At 42.5% G+C, this 23,874-nt stretch overlaps 2 pseudogenes; one reads left to right on the forward strand and one right to left on the reverse strand.

Moving 5' to 3' along the window:
• Positions 1 to 826: 826 nt before the first annotated feature.
• LOC109902994 (phospholipid phosphatase 6-like) lies at positions 827 to 2,803 on the reverse strand (annotated as a pseudogene).
• Positions 2,804 to 7,414: 4,611 nt separating this feature from the next.
• On the forward strand, positions 7,415 to 9,949 carry LOC109901578 (peroxiredoxin-6-like; annotated as a pseudogene).
• The last annotated feature ends 13,925 nt before the right edge of the window (positions 9,950 to 23,874 follow it).

Raw genomic sequence — 23,874 nt, forward strand, 5'->3', positions numbered from 1 at the left:
TAAACTGTTCTGCCTTATTATTATTCGACCATGCTGGTCATTTATGAACATTTGAACATCTTGGCCATGTTCTGTTATAATCTCCACCCGGCACAGCCAGAAGAGGACTGGCCACCCCACATAGCCTGGTTCCTCTCTAGGTTTCTTCCTAGGTTCTGGCCTTTCTAGGGAGTTTTTCCTAGCCACCGTGCTTCTACACCTGCATTGCTTGCTGTTTGGTGTTTTAGGCTGGGTTTCTGTACAGCACTTTGAGATATCAGCTGATGTTACGAAGGGCTATATAAATAAATTTGATTTGATTTGATTTGATTCTAAAAATTCCGTATTGGAAAAATGAATGGTGGAAAAACGATTGGTCCCTGTTTGACCGTAAGGTTCTATGGCTGTTATGACAACTCCACTGTGAGGCTCTATACCATACAAGTTTAAAATAAGTCAATACATGATGTGTCCTCCATAAATTACATTGCTCTTTTCAGAGCGCCCCACAGACACCATAATCAATTCATAAGTTTTAACCTATAGCATTCATTCTCTCCTTTGAGAACACATCTCTCTGAGACACGCACACAGACACACACTTTCTCTCACTCCCTCTCTCTTTTATCGCAGTATGGAAGAGCACCCTGCTCCTAGGTACTTCTGATTGCAGTTACATATGGGTGGATGGTTGGTGCGTGGTAGGCTTTGTTGTAGTTGTTTGTCTTGAACAGGCAATGATGACACCACCATGTCAGTATGGGACAGGATCGGTCAATGTTTCATACATATTGGGACAGGGCGTCTGTCTCCCACCTACCACACCCTCCCATCCCCTCCTCTCCTCTCACCCCTGGATGCCCAGCGATGATACTCAGAGCATCTCCACCAGGTTGTACTGGCAGTAGCCCATCAGGAAGCCAAACAACACCTCGGTCATGTTGTGTCTTCCCATCAGCACCCGGCTCAGCCCCACCAGACCAGACCACAGGAACACAAGCACCCGCAGGGGGGTGGCCAGCACCAAGTGGACCAGCAGGAAATGGGCACACATGGCTGCGCGGGTGGCGTGCCCCGGGGGGAAAGAGTAGCGGTCCACGGAGAAGGTGGCGAATATGTCCATGCGGTTGTGGGATGGGCGGCGCCGATGGACGACCGCTTTCACGATGCCAACCAGGATCAGGTCAAGAATGAGAGCTGAGGGGAGAAGACGCAGAATGGGGTGGGAGATATGAGAGAGAGGGGGAAAGAGATGAGAGCAATTACATGGTTGGCAAACAGACCAGTCAAACAAACAAATGTAACAAATGTATGCACACACTAACAAATACACTAACATCCAGCATATAGTATTAGGAGCAATACACATTGCACCCACACAAACGTATAATGTTATCACAGTATATGAGACAACAAACTCTACGCCTGTTTGAGCCGAACCTCCACACAAACACACACGCGCTCAGTAACAGCTTTGGCCTTTTGCCAGAGAGAGAAAGAGAGAAGATGTGTGAGGAAAGAGAAATAAACAAAGACAGATAGAGCTGCAGTCTTTTCCTCCTTATCTGGGCTGTAAAGGAGCAGCTGTCATTGGCTCCTCCAGCCCTTCTGGCTACATCACACAGTCACACAACAGGGACCGCCTCTCCCGTCTGCTTATGTCACACAGCAACAGACTTCTGCCGACTGAGTGGTACCGACACACTGCTACTGTACTGTAGATTCTAGCTCAGGCTGAACCTTGTGAATACTTAAACTGCACAGAGGACCCCTCGCTCTCTGTAACTCTCTGTCTGTTTATTTTTCTGTCTGTGAGACAGGCAGACATTCAGACACTCTTTCACCCCAGGACCACACCACCACTACACACCAACAGGGGACATTCTCTATCTCTTCTAGTGTCTGACTGTTCATAGCGTTGGAAGACTTGAGACGACAAGAGATGGCACACTCTGCCTCATCCCCCCTGGATGTGTATTTCTAGCATCAGCATTGTAAGTGTGTGTGTGAGATAATCTGGCACCAGCGTTGTAAGTGTGTGTGTGAGATAATCTGGCACCAGCATTGTAAGTGTGTGTGTGAGATAATCTGGCACCAGCATTGTAAGTGTGTGTGTAAGATAATCTGGCACCAGCGTTGTAAGTGTGTGTGTGAAAGAATCTGGCACCAGCATTGTAAGTGTGTGTGTGAGATAATCTGGCACCAGCGTTGTAAGTGTGTGTGTGAGAAAATCTGGCACCAGCGTTGTAAGTGTGTGTGTGAAAGAATCTGGCACCAGCGTTGTAAGTGTGTGTGTGAGATAATCTGGCACCAGCGTTGTAAGTGTGTGTTTGAGAGAATCTGGCACCAGCGTTGTAAGTGTGTGTGTGAGAGAATCTGGCACCAGCGTTGTAAATGTGTGTTTGAGAGAATCTGGCACCAGCGTTGTAAGTGTGTGTGTGAAAGAATCTGGCACCAGCATCTGAAGAGTGTGTGTGCGTGTTTACTAGTGATGTGCGGGTCAGACATTTGTTCATACGCATTTGTTAATAACACATCCGCAACCACCTGACTATGTGATGAAGTGAAACTGAGTCCTGCACCCAACCCTAACCTGCAAATAGGCCAATAGAAAATGCTGAGACAACACATTATCCTGCACAGGTGGTGCGGGATACATTTTTTTAATACTTAATTTAGATATGTTTCTGCTGTATTTTCTACCAATATTTTGGTAGAATATTTGTTAGTCAACTTATCTATAATTAGATACAAAAAATGATTTCTCAGGATGTACTGCAACCCCCCTACCTCCCACGGCTATGCCAAAGGGCTTAGAGTGCATTGACGGCAATACTTTTTTCTGTTAGGGCTAGCTAGTAATCTTAATCAAAATGTCTTTATATATGAAAAGGAAGCATTTTAAACTTTACACTAATCACCTCTGCCTCAGTGAGATCGCTGCTTTGATTGGTGGGGGATTTTACATACATGTAAATCTCTCTTCTGTTGTCCATTCATTCAGGGCAATGTGTATAGACCAGGGTTTCCCAAACTCGGTCCTGGATCCCCCTGGGTGCACATTTTGGTTTTTGCCCTAGCACTACGCAGCTGATTCAAATAACCAACTCATAATCAAGCTTTCATTATTTGAATCAGTTGTGTAGTGCGCAGGCAAAAAACAAAACGTGCTCCCAGGAGCAGCCCCAGGACCGAGTTTGGGAAACCCTGGCCTAGACATAGAGCCAAAAGGCCTATTTGCATCGGCATTGCCATTTAGGGCTTTCGCCATTTTTATGTAGTCAACTGAGTGGGACTACCAACTTCATTAGCTGATCCTTTCTAGTGACCTGGTTGGAGTCATGTCCAACTGGGTCATCAGGAGGGATCAACCAATCGTGAAGAAGAAAATGGACTACTTAAAAATAAAGATTACCTCACTGGCGCTGCCCATGCAGTCACTGATGCTATAAATGGCACAGATATGAGCCAGAGCCTAATTTATGTCTGCTACATTAGGTTACCTAGCCTATCCCAACTATTTCTGCAATTTATATTATTAAAATGTTATTTTAACATTAGCTTAGCCATAACCTTAAATGAAGACCTTTAACGTTTTTACGATACAGCCAATTTTGACTTTGTGGCTGTTATAACTAGTGGAAACCATATAACATCTATATCACATCTCCTCGCCGCTGAGAGAGGACCATGCCTGGGATACTGCTAGGAGACTAATTCCCCAACTTCGAAGCCGAGACAACCATCGGGAAGATCAAATTCCATGACTTCCTAGGAAACTAGATAGTGCTACCTGTTGTAGGCTAAACAAGTCGGTGTGATGATCTGCGGTAGCCTACCTGTACCTCAACTGTTATTTTGTCAAATCAAATGTATTTATAAAGCCCATCGTACATCAGTTGATATCTCAAAGTGCTGTACAGAAACCCAGCCTAAAACCCCAAACAGCAAGCAATGCAGGTGTAGAAGCACGATGGCTAAGAAAAACTCCCTAGAAAGGCCAAAACCTAGGAAGAAACCTAGAGAGGAACCAGGCAATGAGGGGTGGCCAGTCCTCTTCTGGCTGTGCCGGGTGGAGATTATAACAGAATATGGCCAAGATGTTCAAATGTTCATAAATGACCAGCATGGTCAAATAATAATAATCACAGTAGTTGTCGAGGGTGCAGCAAGTCAGCACCTCAGGAGTAAATGTCAGTTGGCTTTTCATAGCCGATCATTAAGAGTATCTCTACCACTCCTGCTGTCTCTAGAGAGTTGAAAACAGCAGGTCTGGGACAGGTAGCACGTCCGGTGAACAGGTCAGGGTTCCATAGCCGCAGGCAGAACAGTTGAAACTGGAGCAGCAGCACGGCCAGGTGGACTGGGGACAGCAAGGAGTCATCATGTCAGGTAGTCCTGAGGCATGGTCCTAGGGCTCAGGTCCTCCAAGAGAAAGAGAGAATTAGAGAGAGCATACTTAAATTCACACAGGACACCGGATAAGACAGGAGAAGTACTCCAGATATAACAAACTGACCCTAGCCCCCGACACAAACTACTGCAGCATAAATACTGGAGGCTGAAATAAAATAAATACATTTTAAAATAAATTTGATTTGATTTGAACTGTTATTTTGTATCTGCAGCAGACTGTCATCAATTGCATAATCAGTAGCCTGATGGTGTGTTTGTATAACAGTTCACTGATGGTGTGTTTGTATAACATTCGACATACAGACAATTAACAAATATACTTGGCTGCATGCTCATTGCCACAACATCAGCGTGAAATTGGTAATACACGGAAGCAAGTGTCATATCATGATGGTAGCCTAATCATAGACGCTAAGCACCGGCCCAGGACCCATTTCAGTTTTTAACATGTAAATCCGTGGTTCGGGGTCATATGGAAAGTGGAGAACGCTGATCCCATATCAGATCCTAAAACTGTGGAGGCTAGAGGTCACGCAAAAGATGTTGTCCCTCAATCCCTATTAAAATGTCAGTCAATCGTTTAGAGGAACACAATAGCACCAGTGTGTTAAACCAGCCTGCACTGAGAGTGTGTGACTGACCAGACAAGGTTGCCATTGTTTAGAAGTGTGTGACTGACTAGACAAGGTTGCCATTGTTCAGGAGTGTGTGACTCAGTGCTTCAATTCGCTTTTGTCTCCAAGCCAGGTGACCATCCAAAGTATTTTTCTTTTGTATAGTTTATTAATCCAACCATTTAAAAAAACTAAAAAATAAGCACACACAACTTGAAAAAGCGATATGACAAAGTCTGGGACTTATTTCCAATGTGGTCCTCTTGAAACAAGATGGCTAGTCAAGATTGAACACTGTTGAACACAGTATGACAGCGAGATAATAAAACATAAAAACAAAGAACAACTATCTATCATTGCAGTTACATCGTAGGGTACATTCATATGGACAGTTTTTTTACTTTATTTTTTAAAGCTTCGCAGAGAGGATGTCGTTTTTGTGGGCAGAGGCAACTCATTCCACTCTGAGGCTCCAGGATACAAGAAAGTACCTTCCCAGCATTACTCCTGAACCTGTATAAGCACACATTAGCAACACCTGATCAGGTGCTGTGATTGTGTGCATCTTTAGCATGGGGAAAGTAATCACTTAGATATCTCGGTGCAGAACCATAAATACTCCTGTAATCCTAACCCAGTCTGATCTAAGACACCCTCAACAGGCAGCCAGTTAAGTTCCTGAAAGCTGCTCCTGTCTATGTGAGTACGTAGACTCACCTTCAATACTACCCTGATCAGCTTATTCTGGGCTAGCTCGAGCTTCCCCTTCAGAAGCTTAGATAAGGCCCCAAACTTAGATAAGGCCCCAAACCAGGAAGTACTAGAGTAGTCAAAATGGCATTGAATTGGGGCAGTGGCTGGCGCTCTCATGGAGTTCTTGTCATGCAGCTTGGACTTTCTAGCCCAAAACTTAGTCCTGTTATTAACCTTCCCTAGCACTTTAGTGGCCATGCTCACACCTCCCAAGTTTCCATAGAGGATACATACAAGGTAGCTAACAGAGGTTTTAGTAGTCTGCACCTCACCTCCTAACCTACACAATTTAGGTCTGAACCCAAAAATAATTGCCTCCGGTTTACCTAAGTGCAGAGATGGCGTATTAGCTCAAAGCCATTTGCTAATGTTAGTAAGCTCTGTGCTAAGTATGCTCTCCAACATAGTTTTACTTTTGTGAGACACCAGAAGAGTAGAGTCATCTGCATAAAGGAAAAGATGGCAAGAGCACACATTTTTTATACAGTAAAAACAGAAGAGACCCAACCACGCTCCCCTGTGGAATGCCACAACTCATTGGTGTTGCCTTAGACAGTGAACCATTAACCTGTACCACTTGCTATCCCCCTTTCCCTTTCCAGTTTGGAGATTGGGAGACAGTGGTTAACCTTCTGCAGGTCAAGCAGTACCATTCCACAGATATGTCCCTTATTAATCTCTTTCCTGATGAAGTCAGTCACGTAAAGTAGACAAACCCGACTGAAAATCACACATTAGACTTTTGCTCATGTCAACTCTTTCCAGGATCTTTGATGTTATACTGAGGATAGATACAGGCCAGTGGAGGCTCCTCAGATGAAGGGGAGGACCATCCTCAATGAATTTCTTAAAATAAAAAATGGTTAAACATTGAAAGCTAGACTAAATATATTCACCAAATAATTTATTAAAAGACACTGTTTTGCAATGAAGGTCTGCAGTAGCCTCAACAACACTCTGCAGCATGATGTAGCCGGAGGTCAGCTAGCTTCCATCCTCTTGGTACATTGACTTCAATACAAAACCTAGGAGGCTCTTGGTTCTCACCCCCTTCCATAGACTTACACAGGACGTCCTCCAACCTATCAGAGATCTTACACCATGAACATGAAATCAAAGGATCAGAGAATTAATCTACTACTGAAAGCATAAGCTACAGCTATCTAGCACTGCAGTGCATAACATGTGCAGAGTAGTTGACTCAAAGAGAGAAAGACAACCGTTTTTAACGAATTCATTTCTTAAAAAATGAAGGAGAAGCTAGATATTCTGTTTGTTTTTTAAAGTTTCACTTACTTAGCTAGCAAATGCAGCTGGCTAGTTTAGTTACTCAAACACTTGGCTCAAACAGAGGGAGTTACCTCAAAATGTAATTCAATTACTAGTTAAACTACATGTAGTTCACTACTCTCCAACACTGAATACAGAATGATGTGTAAATTGTGGTACTTCAGTAAAAACATCAGACGGTGGTCACAATTACTGTCTTGACCTGTCCTACCAAATTACACCCGTTACACTACTTTGAACAATTTTTCCAACCTCCATACTGTCCCAGTCTGACACAATGAGTGGTGAAGGGATGGGAGGAGAGCAATGTTTAGAGAGCTTGCTTTAATAGCCCATGACCCGGTCTATTGTTTTGATGTAATATGATACTAAAAAGGTGTGGTTCTATGAAGCATCTGTTACCAGTACCACAAGTTTTCCTGTTATTTTCTTGACACTTACACACTCCACACACTGTTGCATCTTTGATCAACCATATATTCCAAAGACTGGTCACATAATTTTCAGTCTTTCCATCCACCTGCCTTTACGTAGTTCGACGTGTTAATGGCTAAAGTGAAACACGAACACTGTGTAATGTTTTAGGCCTGAGTCTGTTCCCACCCCTACCCACTTGTTGCTCTCTGGCTGCAGAGCATTTGGACTGGTATTTCCTCTACTCTGTCTTGAGACCTACTGATAGCTTCTCTCCTCCAGATGGGGAGTCCTGTTCTCCCACACCCAGGACTTTACTCCAGTGTGTACCACAGAACTGGCCTGTGCTGCCAAGATCAACTTTGAGTTTAAGAAACGCAACTTCAAGAAGATCGCTCTGTCCATAGACAGCGTGGCTGACCATCTTGCCTGGAGCAAGGTTTGCCTCAACCTGTCTCTCTGCATCCATTGCCTAAGTGGTTAAAATGTAGAGCACATTGCCTAACTACAATATGGGCAGCCACTCTCTCACAGATTTACTACCATATTGTAACACTGTCAGCCATGTCTAAATCAAAATTACATGTGTAATCCCCCAAGACTGGTTTAGTCTGCACAGCTGTTACTCTGGCTCAACTGCATTCACAGATGGCCATTTCTTTACAAAAATATATTGTGTAGAACATGTGTGTCTGTCATGTAGAAAAGTTAGCTCTATTCATTACATTTCTATCTGCAAGGTCCTAAACATTTGACCTCCTCCCGCCAAAGCCTCTCTCAGATCCAACAGGGAAAGAGTTCCTCTGGCCTGCCAAGTTATCAAATCTTACACTGAGGTATTGGTGATGGGCCATATGGATAGGTTGCTAGGTTACAGCAACACTGCCCCCATCTTCCAAAGTTCGCAACAACAAGTTTTTGGGAAGAAAAGTTAACTAACTACGTAGTGAAAATCTGTCCTGTGAAAACCTTGCCCCAACCCACTCTACCAACACATACATTTCTGTAACCGTGTGACTAATGGCAGCCTTCCTTCCCACAATGAGGAACAGTATTAATTTCATCTGAAGTCCAGCCATTCTACTGCTATTTATACTGCTGCTGTGAACACAGGAACTTTCTCCACCATTTTAACACTTGAAAATAACAACCTGCTCTAACCCAGTCACCCTAATGTTGATGTGTCTGAAAGAGCAGAGTGTCAGGTTCTATAGTTTACATTTCAGACTAGTTCTCTAGATTATACTACAGATACAGTCAGTTTATGTTTGTTGTTCACACCATGATTACATGAGTGAGTTACTGAGCAAAGAAAGGACACTTTTACCCTACTAGCAGTGGTGTAGTCTGTAAAGATTTAAATTATCAAAATCGGTGCCACTAAAGGTGATACAGTCCCCTGCCCTTCCCCCTCATTGCTGACCCCTTAATTCTAAATTCTCTCTGTCTGTAGGATGTGATGCCGTTTAACAGTGAGAGTGGGTGCTCTCCCCTGCCCTTCCCCATCATCGCTGATGATGAGGGAGCTCTGTTCAGCTGGGCATGCTGGACCCTGATGAGATTGACAAGGATGGCATGCCCCTCACCGTACTCTGTGTAAGTGAGGTCACACACACACACCCATGAGACGTAAAGGGCAACATATTTTTGCTGAAAAAAATTAAGGTCCAATTGGTGTTTGTGACCCTTCCCCTTTGGTCCCTCCCCCAGGTGTTTGTGGTTGGTCCAGATAAGATGAAGCTGTCCATCATGTACCCGGCCACCACTGGTAGGAACTTTGACGAACTGCTTCGTGTCATCGACTCTCTGCAGCTCACTGCTCTCGAGACGTTGGCCACACCTGTTGACTGGAAGGTACACATGTTGACTGGAAGATAAACACTCGATCTCATTTCGATATTGGTCAACTTGAAAAGGTATGACACATTTTTTTAAAGTGAACTTTACAGGTGCCATCTTGGGTTTTTACTTCATATTTCTCCTTCTGTCGCGCTCAGCCTGGTCAGAAGTGTATGGTTATTCCCGCTCTTTCTGGTGCCGAAGCCGCTGAACTGCACTAATCAAATTATCTCACTATTATGGTTTTAAGGAGGTAGCATTGAATTGGGTACAGTCATATCTAACTGACAGGAAACAGTCCACCTATATCAATGGTTCATTTTCTTGTGTTAAACTGTGGAATACCACAGGGCAGCTGCCTTGGACCACTTCTTTATTTAATATATACCAACGACCTTCCCTATGCCTTGGTTGAAACTCAATTTACTATATTTGCAGATGATACTACAATTTATGCAGCAAGACAATCGGTTCAACAGGTACAGCAGGCTTTACAAGGAGATTTGGGGAATATCGGGAAGTGGGTTTGCCAAAACAAACTTGTTTTAAACACCAAGAAAACCTAAAGTTATGTTGGTCTGCTCAACTAGGAAAAGGCCAAAAGGCATGGGATACAATTAAGTATGGGAGGAGTACAAATTGAAGAAGTGGCAGAAACCAAACTATTGGGAGTGCAGCTAGACAACTGCTTATCATGGTCGTCTCAAATAACTAATCTATGTAAAAAAATAAAAAAAAATAAACAGTATGCATAATCAGAAGGATAGCTAAATATTTACCAGGAAAAATTATTCAGCAAATAACACAAGCATTAATTGAGAGTCAGGTGAACTACTGTTCGGTGGTCTGGGGAAATGCATCATCAAGTGAAGTTAGGAGACTGCAGAATGCACAGAATAAAGAAGCAAGGATTGTTTTAAGGGGGAGATATGGCTCTTCTGTTGCAGTCATGCGCAGTAGTCTTGGTTGGTCATCAATCGACAATTTGTAATAGTGTGTTATATGGGAAAGTGTGTTTGTATTATAAATTGTATTTTAATGTTTAAGGACTCTTGGAAGATTAGTCCAAATGGGGACAAAAAGAGATCCAAATAAAATAAAATAAAATCACTAATACTTACATCTCGACTAAGCATCCATTCATTAATTATTCTGTGGAGCAGGGCTTTAATGTCCGTATCATTGTACAGTGCCTTACTACCCCAATAAACACACGTTTGTAATGACCACTGTGGGGTGTGTGTTTTTGGTGGTGAAGTTGGAAAGCCATTTTGAACTTGGTTCAATACAGGTCTGCTTCAATACTTAGTTAAATGACTCCAAAGAGAATCCATGAGCTTACCACAAAGGAAATCAAGCAATCTCATGAATTGATGTAATGTATCCAAGTGAGCAGACACGTAAGGCAATTGATTCATGAATGGTTCACTCCTGATACTCTCAATTGCCCCTTCATGCCTGCTCCCATAACCTATAATTCAGTATTTATTTGTGACTAACTTGTATACAGGTAGACCAGAGAAGACACGTCCCTGCTTGGCAGATGAGTGACAACCCTGATTAGAAGCACCTGGTGCTCACCTGTGTTCACTACAAATGCTGTTTTGAATTAAAAAGATTTGTACCAACACACTGAAAAAGGCTGCAAAGCTGAAATGTCTGTGTACACTATCTGTGATGCAGTGAAAACACTAAAAATAAATACAATTGAAGTAAGCTTTATGCAACATATGATTACGGACCCATCCCACCTTTTTGTTTGTCTGCTTCAATACTTGGGGAAGGCATCCTTCTTTCCGGTAACTGAATAGTAACTTTGCTTTCACTTGATCACTTATATAATCTCCTACAGACCATTGATGACCTCAAGGAAGGATCCATTTGACCAGTATACAAACAGGCCCAGTCCTTTCCTCTGAATTACCTCCTGTAATGATTGTGTTATCAGATGGAGTACCGAGGCCTTGGAAAATAACAGACAGTTAGTTAAGTGTTTTGATAGAGGCTAGGTAAGATTGAACACACCGCCCACCCACAGGCCAAAGTACTGTTGTAGTGTATAGTCTGTGGGCTATTATTCCTCTGGGCACTGGTGCCTAAATGATGGGTTGGGTCCCTGCAGAGGTGGACAACTCCAGTCCTTGAGGGCCTGATTGGTGTCACACTTTTCTCCATCCCTAGCAAACACAGCTGATTAATCAAATTGCATTCTAAACTGATTAGGTGATTATTGGAGTCAGGTGTGTTAGCTGGGGCTGGGGCTAAACTGTGACACCAATCAGGCCCTTGAGGACTGGAATTGCCCACCCCTATTAGTGGGTCCTCCTGGGTCACAGTGCAATACTGAGTTATGCATGGAAACATGAATTTGGTAAGGTACTTGAGTCACGATAAAGACCAGAAGATTTAGTTGGGTCCAAGCACCCTAAAAGATAGGAAACCACTGATCTAGAGCTGTTGCTGACACACTGCTGAAACCCTCCAATGCTTTACTGTTTTACCAGCAGATGGCAGTACATCCACTAATGTAAAGGAGGACTTCAGAGCCATAGATGGCTACAGTAAACTTGAGTTTGGATCTGTTTTTAGTCTGAGATGAAACAGTTTAGAACTCACTGACTGGTAATACTTTGTTTTCTGGAACCAGATGGAGAATAGAGAATAGGGAATAACCATTTGAAATTGAGTTATTATATACTGTATATAAGTCCAGGAAAATACTGACTGGGAAAGTATTTTTCAGTGTGGCATGAGAGGAACTCTAGTTAATAATTGACATGTGAACCTGATCAAGTGTTCTAACTACCATGGTGTGTGTGTTATCTAACAAAGGTATTCAACCCACAGAGCATAGTACTGTAAAGGACCCAGAGGCCTGAACACATGCACACGCACCCATAGAGGACACTTGCTGCCAAGGATTATTTTTCCTGCTGAACTCCAAGGAATCAGAAAGCATGGCATCTTTTCACAGTTCTACTCCACTCATCTCCACTGCCATTCCCACAAAGTTGAACTGCAATGAAAAAGTCCCTTATATGACATTATTTTTTACTTGCTCCTGGTAACTAAATGCTCTGATGTAGTGCACACTGTCAGGATAGTCCCAACTACTAGTGAGCGCATGGAATCTCCTGTCTTTGTATACCAAAGTCTTCTAGATCCTGACTGTTCTGAGAAGGGGTGTGTATGGACAGTAAGCCTTTCATTACATGGTGTATCCTCTAGATGGCAATGGTGCAACAGTTGACTCATTGGGGCAACAGTACATGCATACTAATAATTTGATATTAAACTGATTATGGCATTAGTCATGTAAAAACCTTACTGTGCTTATCTCAGTCGGCATGAAGTCATAATCATTTCATTTTATTTATTTATTTAATTTGACGAATCAAATTCTTATTTACAATGATGTCCTACCAAAAGACAAAAGGCCTCCTGCAGGGACGATGTGCTGGGATTAAAAATAAAAATATAGGATGAAACACACCTCATGACAAGAGAGACACCACAACACTACATAAAGAGAGACCTAAGACAACAACATAGCATGGCAGCAACACATGACAACACAGCATAGTAGCAACACGACATGACAACAACATGGTTGCAGCACAAAACATGGAACAAACATTATTGGGCACAGACAACAGCACAAGGGCAAGAATGAAGAGACAACAATACATCACACGAAGCAGCCACAACGGTCAGTAAGAGTGTCCATGATTGAGTCTTTGACTGAAGAGATGGAGATAAAACTGTCCAGTTCGAGTGTTTTTTGCAGCTCGTTTGAGTCGCTAGCTGCAGCGAACTGAAAAGAGGAGTGCCCCAGGGATGTGTGTGCTTTGTGGACCTTTAACAGAATGTGACTGGCAGAACGGGTGTTGTATGTGGATGAGGGCTGCAGTAGGTATCTCAGATAGGTCTAGGATCGAGCCTTGGGTATTCCCTTGGTGACAGGCAGTGGCTGAGACAACAGATGTTCTGACTTTATAGACTGCACTCTTTGAGAGAGGTAGTTAGCAAACCAGCCCAAAGACCCCTCAGAGACACCAATACTCCTTAGCTGGGCCACAAGATTGGAATGGTCTACCGTATCAAAAGCTTTGGCCAAGTCAATAAAAATATCAGCACAACATTGCTTAGAATCAAGAGCAAAGATGACATCATTTAAGACCTTTAAGGTTGCAGTGACACATCTCTAACCTGAGCAGAAACCAGATTTCATACCAGAGAGAATACTATAGACCTCAACAAAGCCAGTCAGTTTATATTGAACGTTTTTCCAACACTTTTGATAAACAGGGCAAAATAGAAATAGTCCTATAAAAGTTAAGATCAGCTTTGTCTCCCCCTTTAAATAAAGGATGAACCATGGCTGCCTTTCAAGCAATGGGAACCTCCCCAGAGAGGAGAGACAGGTTAAAAAGGTCAGTGATAGGCTTGGCGATTATAGGGGTAGCAAACATAAAGAAGAAGGGCTCTAAACCATCTGACCTAGATGTTTTTTGGGGGTCAAGTCTCAGTGACTGCCTGCAGGGAGAAACTTTGTAGTGGGCAGGGGAAAAAGAGGGAGGAGCATCGTGGCTAGTCGCATTAGAAGGGGTGGGAAATGAGGAAATGTTGGACGGGCAATGAGACATGGCTGAATCAAATAGTAATTCTGACTTAATGAAGTGGTGATTAAACAGATCAGCCATGTGCTCCTTGTCAGTAACAACAACATCATCAACGTTAAGGGACATGGGCAGTTGTGAGGAGGAGGGTTTATTCTCTAGGTCTTTAACCGTTTTCCAGAACTTCTTGGTGTTAGGCCCACAGAGAGAGAACTGCTCCTTAGAGTAACTAACTTTGGCCTCCCGGATAGCCTGAGTGCACTTATTTCTCATTTGCCTGAACGAGACCCAGTCAGCCTGAGTATGCGTGTGCTGAGCCTTTCGCCTAATGGAATACTTGAGGTGGAGTAACTCTGCCAGATCACGGTCGAACCAGGGGCTGAACCTGTTTTTAATTCTCATTTTCTATATGGGTGGCATTGAACAATACCACTGAAAATATTAAAAAGAAGGTCTAAGCATCTTCGACAAAGGGAATCAAGCAGATTCAATTCCAATTTACAGAGAACAGGTCATGGAGGAAGGCTTGCTCATTAAAGTTTTTTAGCAAGCGTCTATGACAAATCAGCACAGGTAATTTCACTGAGCAGCAATTATGAACACAGGCTGTAAAACAGTGATCACTAAGGTCATTACAGAAAACACCAGACTGATACCTATCAGGATTGTTTGTGAACATCAACGAGAGTAGCCTTTTGTGGGTGTTTGGAGTAATACCAAATGGGATTGGTAATAATCTGAGAAAGATTTAGGGAGTCCCATTACTTTAGGACTCGGTCAGGTGGTTTAAGCATGTACCAGTTTAGGTAACCTAGCAGGACAAATTCAGACTTAGTGTAAGGGGCCAGGAGAGAGTTTAGGTAGGGTACAGGCTGGTGCTGATGGAGGACGATAACACCCTGCAACAGTCAACAAAGAGCTATTTGAAAGTTTAATGCTTAAAACCAGCAAATCAATTTGTTTGGGGAGAGACTTGGTGGAGACAACGGAGCACTGAAGGTGTTCCTTGGTAAAGATTGCCACTCCACCACCTTAGGATTATCTGTCTTGCCGAAAAGGTTATAACCAGAAAGGTTAACATCACTGTTCAAAACACTCTTTGTACATGCACATTTCCAGATATCATCAGCAGTAATACAATCAGGGCATGGCAGAGGACAGGGAGAGCTCTGCAGTGTTGATTTTTTATGAAATTTGAATGCGCATCAGATGGCAACAAGATCATATTATACAGCAACTTCATCAGGTTGCATGAATACAAAGCCAGAGAGAGGTGGTTAGACTAGGATGGGAGACCAAGAGTCTGTGTAACCGATAGAGAGTCAGAGTCCAGGATGTGGGAACAAACATAGTCTGCCCCGCAGTTGGGAAAACAAGCAAGTTCATCATCAACAAAGGCGTCATGAGGCAAACAGCATAAAGCAGAAGAAAATTTACAAAAAATATTGCCATTGTTATTGCCCTACCTCCCTTATCTTACCTCATTTGCACCCAATGTATACAGTGCCTTGCGAAAGTATTCGGCCCCCTTGAACTTTGCGACCTTTTGCCACATTTCAGGCTTCAAACATAAAGATATAAAACTGTATTTTTTTGTGAAGAATCAACAACAAGTGGGACACAATCATGAAGTGGAACGACATTTATTGGATATTTCAAACTTTTTTAACAAATCAAAAACTGAAAAATTGGGCGTGCAAAATTATTCAGCCCCTTTACTTTCAGTGCAGCAAACTCTCTCCAGAAGTTCAGTGAGGATCTCTGAATGATCCAATGTTGACCTAAATGACTAATGATGATAAATACAATCCACCTGTGTGTAATCAAGTCTCTGTATAAATGCACCTGCAATGTGATAGTCTCAGAGGTCCGTTAAAAGCGCAGAGAGCATCATGAAGAACAAGGAACACACCAGGCAGGTCCGAGATACTGTTGTGAAGAAGTTTAAAGCCGGATTTGGATACAAAAAGATTTCCCAAGCTTTAAACATCCCAAGGAGCACTGTGCAAGCGATAATTTTGAAATGGAAGGAGTATCAGACCACTGCAAATCTACCAAGACCTGGCCGTCCCTCTAAACTTTCAGCTCATACAAGGAGAAGACTGATCAGAGATGCAGCCAAGAGGCCCATGATCACTCTGGATGAACTGCAGAGATCTACAGCTGAGGTGGGAGACTCTGTCCATAGGACAACAATCAGTCGTATATTGCACAAATCTGGCCATTATGGAAGAGTGGCAAGAAGAAAGCCATTTCTTAAAGATATCCATAAAAAGTGTTGTTTAAAGTTTGCCACAAGCCACCTGGGAGACACACCAAACATGTGGAAGAAGGTGCTCTGGTCAGATGAAACCAAAATTGAACTTTTTGGCAACAATGCAAAACGTTATGTTTGGCGTAAAAGCAACACAGCCTATCACCCTGAACACACCATCCCCACTGTCAAACATGGTGGTGGCAGCATCATGGTTTGGGCCTGCTTTTCTTCAGCAGGGACAGGGAAGATGGTTAACATTGATGGGAAGATGGATGGAGCCAAATACAGGACCATTCTGGAAGAAAACCTGATGGAGTCTGCAAAAGACCTGAGACTGGGACGGAGATTTGTCTTCCAACAAGACAATGATCCAAAACATAAAGCAAAATCTACAATGGAATGGTTCAAAAATAAACATATCCAGGTATTAGAATGGCCAAGTCAAAGTCCAGACCTGAATCCAATCGAGAATCTGTGGAAAGAACTGAAAACTGCTGTTCACAAATGCTCTCCATCCAACCTCACTGAGCTCGAGCTGTTTTGCAAGGAGGAATGGGAAAACATTTCAGTCTCTCGATGTGCAAAACTGATAGAGACATACCCCAAGCGACTTACAGCTGTAATCGCAGCAAAAGGTGGCGCTACAAAGTATTAACTTAAGGGGGCTGAATAATTTTGCACACCCAATTTTTCAGTTTGTGATTTGTTAAAAAAGTTTGAAATATCCAATAAATGTCGTTCCACTTCATGATTGTGTCCCACTTGTTGTTGATTCTTCACAAAAAAATACAGTTTTATATCTTTATGTTTGAAGCCTGAAATGTGGCAAAAGGTCGCAAAGTTCAAAGGGGCCGAATACTTTCGCAAGGCACTGTATATACATTTTTCTACTGTATTATTGATTGTATATTTGTTTATTCCATGTGTAACTCTGTGTTGTTGTATGTGTCGAACTGCTTTGCTTTATCTTGACCAGGTCACAGTTGTGAATGAGAACTTGTTCTCAACTAGCCTACCTGGTTAAATAAAGGTGAAATAAAACATTTATAAATAAATAAAAATTGTAAGTTCAAAGAGTCACTCGCCCCAACAAGATAACTTGAGTGAGTAACTCTCTATGAGTCAAGTAGGCTATAAATGTATGAGACCAAGTAAAGAAATAGTGGGCCTATACTAGTTAATTAAAGTGTTTCTGAGTAAGCTCACATAATTAGCTTCACAAGTTAATTAGCCTACCTAACATTCCGATCAGTCCAAGGTCTGCGGTGTGTGTTTAAGTGTGTGTGTGCTGGAGTCAAGTGAAAGCTCAGAAGAGAAGGGGAACTTGTACCAGACAGGGAGAGACAGGCCAGGGCAGACAGTCAACAGATTGCCAGGTGGAATCCAAGCAGCAGTGCTGCAGGCAACTGGAGTAGGTGTCACACCCGCTTGGGAGAAGCTTTTTTCAGGAGGCAGATTCCTTGTAGAAAATCCCAGCTAGCTAGCTAACGTAGTTAGCAAGTCTTTGTCCACCATTTTTTTTCCATGTGCAAAAGGAGGTTGTTAGCTAGCTATTCTTTTCAGTTTTGGCGAATGGTCCTTTACGACATCCAAACAAAGTTGTCCTGTGGCTGTTGTATTTTGTAGATTGCGAGTAGGATATCTTCTGATTTGATCCAAGCAACAATATTGTTTCTTATTGAGGTAATTTACAATGGAAGTGCATATCAGTTCAAAACATAGATTAATCCAAGGGGTACTGTATTGTAATGACCTCTGCACAGAGGGAGGGGGCTTCAATGGCCTCTGCATTTGGGTGAAGGAGGCTGTGAAACCCCCTTGCAATTGTTGGGCTCAAGGGCTTTGACACCTGTCACTTCACACCTCAGTGCTAATTGAAGTTACAGCCGGATTTGTGTTGCCCTAGCAAGCTTGGTAGCCTGAAATTAGCATTCAGTCCTTATATTTTACTTTATATCAGTGTAATTTATTTTTCTTATTGGCTTTAGAAGTAGCTTCAGACTAAACATTACACACAGGTTTCTGTTCTGATAATTTTGCTGGTCATTGGTTTGCCAGAGTATTACCTGTATATTACTTGGAAATAGAAATATTTGGTAATAGGATTCCTTCCAGGGATTTTTGTCCAAATCAGGTTGTAGGTTTGTAGTTTTGATTTGGAGTGAAGGTTATGTTGTGGAGGGTAGTATCCTGTATATGTCCTTGTGGAAAAATATTTTTGTAAAAACATGCTAAAAATGCAGGATCCCATCGGCTCATGATCTCTCTCTATTCTTGGCAGCCTTGTAAGCATACACCACTTAAAGCACCTGGTTTCTGAACAATCTTTTCAATTATTAGGACTGCTTAAAGAGATTCTATGGTCATTTTGTATACTTAGCCAGTAGTTCTGAAAGTAGCTCTCCCTGGCCAAAAATGGTCCACCACATCATTGCTATCTCTCTCTGCTCATAGATTATGCATGAACTACACATAATTGACACATCCAGCCCAAAGAGGGATGTTTAAAAAACATTTAGTAGTTGCCAAAGTTCTGGAGCATATCTTTAATTGGAGATCCAGCAGTGTATTTGATCTGTGCATGTGCCAGCACCAGCAGTGCAAGCCTCCGTCTTAAACCAATGTATGCTTACTCTGGCAATGCGGTCTGGAGGCTCCATATGGAGAGTGTGACGCAATTTCGGAGCTTCCGTCCGCTTGCAGAGGCAAAATAAAGCTCCTTACCGCTTCCCTGTGCACCTCCCACATTTTTTACAATGTGGAGGGCTCCATATTGCCACGTATAGCTCCGCATTGACATGATTGGTTGATGGTAGGTGGGGGCGGGAGGTCCTGTATAAACACAAACTCACTTCCTTGACAACTTCCTTCATAGAAGGAAGCATGGGAGGTCAGAAATAGCCAGACTTGTAAATTGGGCTAAGGGACCGAAGTGGGCTTTTGGAGAAATGGCGTCAGACATGATAAAGAAGAATCTGAATCAGTGACGGTAACTTGTAGTGGACTTGTGACATTTGTTTGTGTTCTTTCCAACCCCAGGGAGCAGGTGCTCCGTGTCACACAACTTGGGTCAAGATCTATTTCTTGCTTTGCTCTTAGGAACAGGGCACCATTGAAATGAGTGATTTCTGGGGTAGCGTTAAGTGTGGAGGAGTAATTGATGTTGAAAATTCCTGGTGTTTGTGACACCCACCCTTTGGTGCGTTGCAGACCCGGCTTGGAGTGTGGTGAAACAGACTGTCAGTACTTTTGAGTTTTGAGTCAGTCTCTACCAGACAAAGTCAGGTTAGGATGTATCAGTTATCCTGTTAGTGTTACGGGGTTCTTCCGTTGAAGGAGAGGCGGACCAATACGCAGTGTGGTTGAAGTTCATGGTTTTTTAATAAGAAAAACTATACATGAACAAACTACAAAACAATAAATGTGAAATCCCGAAACCAGTCCTGTGTGTTACAAACACGGACACAGGAGACAATCACCCACAAACCCAACACCAAACAGGCTACCTAAATATGGTTCCCAATCAGAGACAATGACTAACACCTGCCTCTGATTGAGAACCATATCAGGCCAAACACAGAAACAGACAAACTAGACAAACAACATAGAATGCCCACTCAGATCACACCCTGACCAAACAAAACATAGAAACATACAAAGCAAACTATGGTCAGGGTGTGACAGTTAGAACTTTTGTTCAGAATCCACTGTGCCATTTCAGGTGCAATGTTTATGGTAATGTGCAGTAGTATGTAGGAGGGAGATTCCAAGATGTGGGAAGTGTGCAGGAGGGCATGGGACAGAGAATTGTGTAGTTTTGGTGGGTAAAGTTGTGTGTGTCAACTGTCTGGTTGCTTATGTTGCTGGGGATCGTAAGTGTCCGGTGAGAGAGAGGCAGGTTGAAGTGGCCAGGGTAGTGCAAAAGGTGTTGTATGCTGAGGCAGTGAAGAAAGTAGCAGAGGATGGGTCAAAGGTGAGGGATCCTGAGTGGTTCCCAGTGAGAAGTAGATTTGTGCCAGCACACAGGAATAGGTCAAAGAGAGATTTATAAAATAGTGGTATATACACTACAGTTCAAAAGTTTGGGGTCACTTAAAAATGTCCTTGTTTTTGAAAGAAAAGCAAAAAAAATGGTCCATTAAAATAACATCAAATTGATCAGAAATACAGTGTTGCCTCCGGGGTGGCGCAGTGGTTAAGGGCGCAGTGGTTAAGGGCGCTGTACTGCAGCGCCAGCTGTGCCACCAGAGTCTCTGGGTTCGCCAGGTTCTGTCGTAACCGGCCACGACCGGGAGGTCCGTGGGGCGACGCACAATTGGCATAGCGTTGTCCGGGTTAGGGAGGGTTTGGCCGGTAGGGATATCCTTGTCTCATCGCGCACCAGCGACTCCTGTGGCGTGCCGGGTGCAGTGCACGCTAACCAAGGTTGCCAGGTGCACGGTGTTTCCTCCGACACATTGGTGTGGCTGGCTTCCGGGTTGGATACGCGCTGTGTTAAGAAGCAGTGCAGCTTGGTTGGGTTGTGTATCGGAGGACGCATGACTTTCAACCTTTGTCTCTCCCGAGCCCGTAGGGGAGTTGTAGCGATGAGACAAGATAGTAGCTACTAACACTTGGATACCACGGAATTGGGGAGAAACAGGGGGTAAAATTAAATAAAAGAAAAAAAGAAATACAGCGACTATTATAGCTGGAAACGGAAGATTTTTTATGGAATATTTAAATATGTTCCAATGGCACGTTGTGTTAGCTAATTCAAGTTTATCATTTTAAAAGGCTAATTGATCATTAGAAAACCCTTTTACAATTATGTTAGCACAGCTGAAAACTGTCGTGCTGTTAAAAGAGGCAAAAAAACGGTCATTCTTTAGACTAGTTGAGTATCTGGAGCATCAGCTTTTCTTTCAAAAACAAGGACATTTCTAAGTGACCCCAAACGGTAGTGTAAGTGTAGGGTTAGCTGGTGGTGCAATTTTTTTAAATATTTTTTTGAGGAACAGGAATAATGAAGATAATTTAATGTAGGTAGTCCGAGACTGGCCTCACACTTCAGTACATTAGGTGGCTGTGTATGCACTTTAAAGTTGGATGCGATCTGGCAACTCAATCCCAAAGAAGAAGAACTTCCTTCACAACAGCTCTGCTCCGCAAAACGCAAGAAGTATGAATGCGCTGACATCTGCTGAGGCCCCATCACAGTAAATGTTGTACTGCCAATGCAGATGCCCGGATTGACCATGCAGAGCCATGCACAAATTCAGAAAAAAATGAAGTATGCATGTTAGCCCTCTATTGCACATCATTGCCCTCAGGCAGCAACAGAAAATATTTTTGCCCCTCACACCCGCCTATATATATTGTCATATACCACTATGACAACATGTGATGACATGTCCATAAACAATCTAATGAGGTGCAGAAGTTGGTATGATGTATCAATTAGGGAAGGGTCCTTCTTTCAGGAAGTAGAGTGACATGAGTGAATGGTGTGAGAAAAGATTTGCATTGAATTATTTTGCATGTTTAAATAGATAACTTCACAATAAAAATATGCTATTGTGTAGGAATCTCCAAAATAATCATATTTGATAGGTTTTGAACATATTTCTAGTTTTTATTAGAAAAACATGTATTTTATTTTTGTTGCCCCAGGGTACATTGCAGTTAAAGGCGGATTCAGATTTACCTCACCTTTTCTAGCATGCCTTTTCTACGTACTTCTCAGTACTCAGACTTACCTTATTCAGCCATGTAACACGCTCTGTAGGTATGGCTACCTTGTGCACTCTGAATACATTTAATTCAACCGCTGAATACCCTCCCACTTGCTGGCCAACAGATTTTCTAATGGAGTTTTCATCCAATAGGGTTTTCAGTAAATGTATCTCAAGCCATCCCTTTAAATACAGTGTACCTTTTAATTAATATATTGAGAAAATGGGTTCATAATATTGGGGGATCAATGAAAGAAAGCCATCTAAATATATGCATATTTGTCTCCATTTAGCACCAATTGGTAGATTTAAAAATACTCTAACCATGTAGTTTATGTAATTTTAGGAAAGTATTTATGAATCATAAAAAAATAGCTTTCAGAGTCTTTACGCACAAAAAGAAAGAAAACGGTGTTTGATTCATTCTGAAAATTGCCACATTCAGTTCTTCAACCCATGGTAATGTTGCAAGATAAGTGTACATATAATTATTATAGGGAGAATATTGTACAATAGTAGGCAATACCCTAGTCTATTGCCTGCACTAACAATGGAACTGTGGGATGTGTCGGGTTCAAACATTTAGGGTTTGGTCTGCGCTTTGCATGTTTTAAAAAATAAATATATTATCTACTGTTACTAATGATCCTCAGCAACAACCATACGGCAGTGACTGTGTTTACAGAAGAAGCAAACAAAGGTAAATGAAACAATGTAATTAAATGGAATGATAATGTATGCTATACCAACTGAAAGGAACTAACAGTAAATTGGCAGTTGAATGTGTGGTTATTAGGCCTACTGACTGTCGATAATGATTGGGGCTCATTTTTAACATGATAGAAATAGGAAATAGAGAAAGTCGGGTGTTATATGAATTTAGTTCTTATGTGTTCATTAACTAAACATTGAAAACCGTCTCATTCAACATTGCCTCCTCATTATTAGAAGACACAGAGCCTTCTCCTAGGCCTAGAAGTCTGTATTCTTCATCCCACTGGTCAGAGCTCGGAATCGGTCCGTATCTCACCATCTATTCCAGTCATGGATTTCTCCAGTCCTAGGAATGAGAACCTTTCTCACATCATCTGCACAAAACTAACACAGTCACACAGGTGAAGGTTGCCCAAAACACAGTGATCATGACGTTTATTCATTTCCCAAACACACTATCAAACCAATTTGTTAGAGCATTATCTACACCAGAGTTCTCTGCCAGGGCCTTGGTCACTGATCCGTCTGGAGTTGTGTCATTCTGGGATGAAACCTCATACACCCCCACCCTTTTCAGCCAGTAACATATCCAAGGCTATTCTATCCTGACATCCCATCAACCTAGTTGCAGCCGTTATCACGATAAGATGCTTGATTCCAATCCAGAACTCATCAGGTAACCCCCTTGGAACTCTGATGCTATCAATATAAACTCTATTGTCAAAAGATCCTGACGGAGCACTCCTTCTCTCTCTTCTACCTGGCTCTGGGTAAGGGTAAAGAGCATGCTTAGCTGCACTAGTGCACAACTAATGGTAGGCCGGTTAGGCCACAGCTTCATACCTCCACACTCTAAGCCTTTTCATCTGCCAGTCAGATCCCTCATTGTCTTGTCGGTTGTGACATTCTCTGTCCTATGGCATGTTCTTACTTCCCCGATGGGACATCCGTGTGTGATGTAGCGAGTCATTCGATAATAATGTCCTCCTGTAACTGTGAAAAGGGGAAATCTGGATGTAATAGGCACATGGGTACAGATAATGCAGATCAATGCAACTGTCATTGTCTGGTTTCCCTGCCTTCATGAACAGCTTTACCATACAGGCCATTCCCCTGGGTGAATCAATTCCATCAAATGGAAAGGGAATGGTTATTAACTGAAACCCTTACTTTCACCACACTCCATCTTCTTCCATACAGGGTATGTGGATTTATGTTACCCTCTCTCTCGGTGTGAGCTATAACCAAATCAAATCAAATCAAAT

The sequence above is a fragment of the Oncorhynchus kisutch genome, linkage group LG13 (genome assembly GCF_002021735.2).
Source record: "Oncorhynchus kisutch isolate 150728-3 linkage group LG13, Okis_V2, whole genome shotgun sequence".
In the NCBI taxonomy this organism is placed as follows: Eukaryota; Metazoa; Chordata; class Actinopteri; order Salmoniformes; family Salmonidae; genus Oncorhynchus; species Oncorhynchus kisutch.